Source organism: Triticum aestivum, chromosome 3B (assembly GCF_018294505.1).
Source record: "Triticum aestivum cultivar Chinese Spring chromosome 3B, IWGSC CS RefSeq v2.1, whole genome shotgun sequence".
NCBI lineage: Eukaryota > Viridiplantae > Streptophyta > Magnoliopsida > Poales > Poaceae > Triticum > Triticum aestivum.
In genome coordinates, this window is record NC_057801.1 from 523,949,199 (window position 1) to 523,954,122 (window position 4,924).

Sequence of the window (4,924 nt, forward strand, 5' to 3'; positions counted from 1 at the left end):
TCCCCAAATCAAACAACTCCACAACCCTAACCCATGCCTATCGCCACCCACCTCGCGCTCAATCCACGGCCCAGCTGCCATCGCCGCCGGCCTCGTGCTCGAACCACAGTCCGGCCGCCATGGCCGCTGGCCTCGCGCTCGACCCCGTCATCAAGCCGTCGTCCCGGAGGTCGGACGCCCCTCCCCCAAGCTCCACCCCGACATCCACCCATCCTCGCACTCCGCCCCCTCTCCTCGAGATCCCTCCCGAGATCGAGCCGCCGTCCTCGCACTCCACAATCCAACAACCGTCCTTGTGTCCCCCTGACATCCAGCCTCGTCCTCGCAAATCTCCGTCCCTGCTACCGCTGAGGCTCCATCGTCGTGCTCCCGCTGCTTTCAGATTTGCTGCTATCGGGGCTCCGTCGCCGGCCTCCCGCTGCTGCTGGACATGCCGATACCATGGACCCATCTCCAGGCTCATTACGCTGCTGCCGGACCTGCTGCCGAGACTCCATCTCCTTCGAGTTGCGTCCCTACCGAAGCCAGCCGTCCCCGTGCCTTGAGGTTAGCGTCAACTCCTCCTAAGTTTTCCTTCGCTGTACTGCTGCACTTAATTCATATGTCGTTGCTTGTGACAGTAGACAATGGTACAAGAATGTGCTTTTGTTGCTTGATTGTTTTGTACTGCTATTGCTTGAATAATGAATAATGATTGTCGCTTCACCGATGCAAAACTAACACTGCCGCACTATCCAAATTCAGATACTTGACAAATTTGATATTAAGGGTGCATCATGGACAAAACGTGGTTGTCTAAGCCTAGGTACATCAAAGTTTCCTTTTTCCCCAACTAATAAGCGGTATGATTATGTCATGAATTGTTCTGATATCCCTGTTTGTGGTGATTGGGTTGGTGTAGATGAGTCGACAATGAAGCTCGGGGCGTGATATGGCGCTCGGTGTAGGTGGCCATGGTGGACCTGAAGCTAGCTGAGATAAGCGACGGGATCAATGTTGTGCTCCTCCCGTTCTCATTAACCAAATAGTGCAGAGTGTGGCAGCATGACTGGTGTATATATCCACTTGGACCACCAAAATCAAACTAATAGCAAGAACTAAATATAGTGTTGAGTTATAGTTTGTAAACAGATCCATATTAGTTCAGAGATCCGCACAACAAATTTGTACATTTAGAATGACCAGCAAAATCCAGTAGTACAATTAACTATATCGAAAGAGTTTATTTGATCAATATGTGCACATGAAACAACAAATTAACCCGTGTGAACTATCCATGGAATTATGCAATGCACAGACAAATATTCGGACAACATGATGTTTCATTCCGAGGCTATAGTCACATCACTGAAACCAAACCATTATATATGATTCCCCATAGACAGATTGCACCAAAGACTCTGGTTACTTGCCTACAGCTAATTATTTTTCTTAATTCCAGGGAGGTATCAGATTATGGAGCTCGGGGATCTGTCTTGCCTGTTGTCTGAACTGAAACAACAGCCTCACTCTCTTCTTGGTCTTGAATAACAGTGAGCTGCTTCTCAAATGTCCCATCGCATAACGGCTGTAGCACCCTGAGCTCCTCATTATCTGCTCCATGATCAAGATCCATAGACACCGAGAGCCGCACACTTGGCTACAAGGTTTGCCTGGATGACTCTGAATCGAAACCAATCGTAGATTGGGAGCTGTATGCATATTCCATTTGTGCAGATCCAGCCAAAGCACTTAATTCATAGTCCGCAAAATAGGCACTCTATGTAACACAAGGAAAATCTAGCTTAGAAATCTACACGGAATCTGCACTGCGCTTGGCTAAATCAACTTACCTGTCCACCCTATCTTTACATAATCTGACATGATTGTTAATTATCAATCTTCCATGAAAAAAATCCAACTTACAATTTCAGTTTAGCTGACATGCACTAGAGGCATTAAACCAACAAAGTTGACACCTCGGGTCTGAGTTATGCTGAACTTTTTGATCTTTTTATTAACCACATCGGTGGTCTCAAAAAAATTCATGAGTAGCAACACAGACTAAGAAATTGCTATTTATCTTATCTATGCTATAAGAAACCGGAGACCGAATTCTTCGACATGGAGGGATTCCTTGAGAGCACATCAACACCTGAAGCTGCTGCTGTCGCAGCTCTACACTTTTTCTTCTTTCCGGACACCCGACAGCCCAAGCATACAAGAGCAGCAACACGAGCAGGCCTTGCTGTGCAACATCAGCAGAGCGCTCTCAGTGCAGCGGAACTACTCGGGCGTCTCCGACGACAACATACTTGATACTGAAGTTGAAGAGTGTAGCACGGTTGATGAGCTGAAGCGGCATGAAAACAGTAACTTCTATTAAAAATAAGGATATTTCCATGTTTAACCTTATTATCGATGTTTATTAAAATTGGATATGAAAAAGGTGCACAATGACAGATGACGTAGGTTGTGCCCCTTTTTATCGCCCGGTGCAATGCATGGGCATTCTTACTAGTAATAATTACATGTAGGCCTATTTTTGAATGCCTATTTTTCAATTGTTTTGGGAATTAGACTAAGGAGTAATGATTGTTATTGGCTTGTTGCAGATCGAAGATGCCAAGAAGACAACTAATGTGCCAGGAGGTGAAGGTACTAACAGAAGTTGCCTCAACTTGTTGAAGCTTTAGATTTTTGTTTCCTCTTTAAATAGATGGTAACCTCAGCTTCATCCTCAATGGCTCATGATATTGTAGTATCTCTTCATCTAATTTATACATTACAAGTAAACTGAATGTGTCAAGACAATGCACAAAAGAGGTGCAACATAACTAAATAAGGCCCAGCCATGTTTCCTCTATAACATCTAATAGTTCAGTACAATATACTATTGCCAGTTCTTAAATATTATTACAACCTACAACTCTTAATACATGACAAGCCCATTTCTTTATAAACTACTATTGCATGTTCTTAAATATGACAAGCTACAGCTACTACTATGAGTTGTTAATATATAACACTGCTGATCAGGAATCCTATCTTATGGTATTTATTGCCAAGTTTGTACGCATCATCTTATCCTTTATAATCTTTTGCAGACTCACAGAGCTGCCATGTTAGCTTATTAACTTGCCACTAGTCTGAACTTTTGACCTACAGAATGGAATATTGTAATTCTGATGGTGTCATGCGGCTCAATTAAGAAACGATTCTACGGAGACATATTGATAATCCACATCCTGATCTTGGTCAAATATGTTACAAACTTGAAAATAGCCACATCCTAATTCTGCATCCTTTCACCTTGTAGTAGTTTTGTTTGTTTGTTGTCATACCTAGCTTATTTTTGAGAATGTGTACCACTCATCTTAAGCATTTCTGTAGCATATATGCACAAGTAGATTTTCTGGGAATGCTCTTGCTAATAATTCTGGGACATGAAATCAAAATGAACTCAAGTCTGTTGATCAAATGATGTTGACAAAAATAGCAGAACATTGTTTCCTGTTGTGATTGATTCCTGTTGAGAAGGAAGCCCGCACCACTACACTTCACCGCATAGGAACAAATATATTTGTGTGTATTCATGGTCATATAACAATGTTACTCTTGCATGAACAATCAAGTGTAAGCTAGCATGTGCTGCTCTAGCCTAACAATCTTCATATGAGCTTTGAACAACTTTTGGATTGATTGGACTTTCTGACAAATTCATATGGAATATTTTCAGGTACTTAGCCACCTAGCATTGGATGTGAGGAGGACTTTGAGTGTCATGGAACATACATGGCTGTTAGTAGTATTTTCGACCAACCAACTTCAATCATTTCTTGAATCTTATGTGTGTTCTAGACCATTTGGTGCTTCAAGTGTTTTGGAGTAGAAACTTTGTGCTCAGGTATGTGATTTGTGTGTTTTGGACCATTGTTTGAATTAGTTGAGACTAGCAATTAGTGGCCCTTTTTAGGTGACTTGTGTGTTTTGGATGGTCAAACTATGCTTGTGAACCTGTGTGAATATATATTTATGTATGTTTGCGAACCTATCATCGTTGTCGTCCAATATGTGTTCATCTTGATGCTGTTTGTGGATCACATTTAGTATATGTATCAAATCATTGGTTTGGCTGTACACTACCTTTCCAACAATTTATCTGTTGGTAAACAGATTCTTGGAGAGTAATTGTCAATCCTGGTTACTACCTAGCTAGACAGAATAAGTGTAGGCAATTGTACATACCTAGCTAGACAGAGTATGTGTCGTCCAAGGTATGTGCCTATCTAGACAACATAAGTGTCGGCAATGGTATAAATCTTCCTAACAGAACAAGTGTTGGCAAAGGTATATAACTAGCAGGACAACTTATGTGTCGCCAAAAGTGGGGTCTATGCTCACACCCCATCTGTCGCCGTAGCTAGGGTGTCTTCCCACAAATCATGTGTCGTGGAAGGTAGGTGTATGTGCACAGGCAAACTATCGGCGTAGGTAGGGTGTATGCCAACTCAAAATATGTCGGCAAGTGAACTTCTGTCGGCAATGCCTTTCCCCACAGCAAGTCCTCCGACTGTTCAGTCTTCTATCAGCATATGTGTTAGCCCACTACTAGGGAAAAGCCTATACACAGAATCTTAGCAACATCGAGGGTTAAAAACCCTTGCTACTGCTACTTACTAGCAGCGCAGGTTTCTAAACCTCGCTACTACTAAGTTGATAGCATCAGCGCGGGTTTGTAACCCTCGCTACTACTAAGCGGTCTCTACCGTGCCCCCTGGGATATGCCATAGTAGTAGTAGCGCGGGTTTTTAACCCTCGCTACTACTAAGTTGATAGCAGTAGCGCGGGTTTTTAACCCTCGCTACTACTAAGTGGCCCCTGGACCATGCCATAGTAGTAGCGACGGTTATAAACCCGTGCTACTGCTATCAACTTAGTAGTA

The 4,924-nt window shown here is 43.0% G+C and overlaps 1 long non-coding RNA gene across 1 annotated transcript; it reads left to right on the forward strand.

Moving 5' to 3' along the window:
- Positions 1-2,600, forward strand: LOC123070710 (uncharacterized). Its single transcript, XR_006433905.1, has 3 exons — positions 1-546; positions 745-805; positions 902-2,600. It is a non-coding gene; the product is annotated as an uncharacterized lncRNA (long non-coding RNA).
- Positions 2,601-4,924: the final 2,324 nt, after the last annotated feature.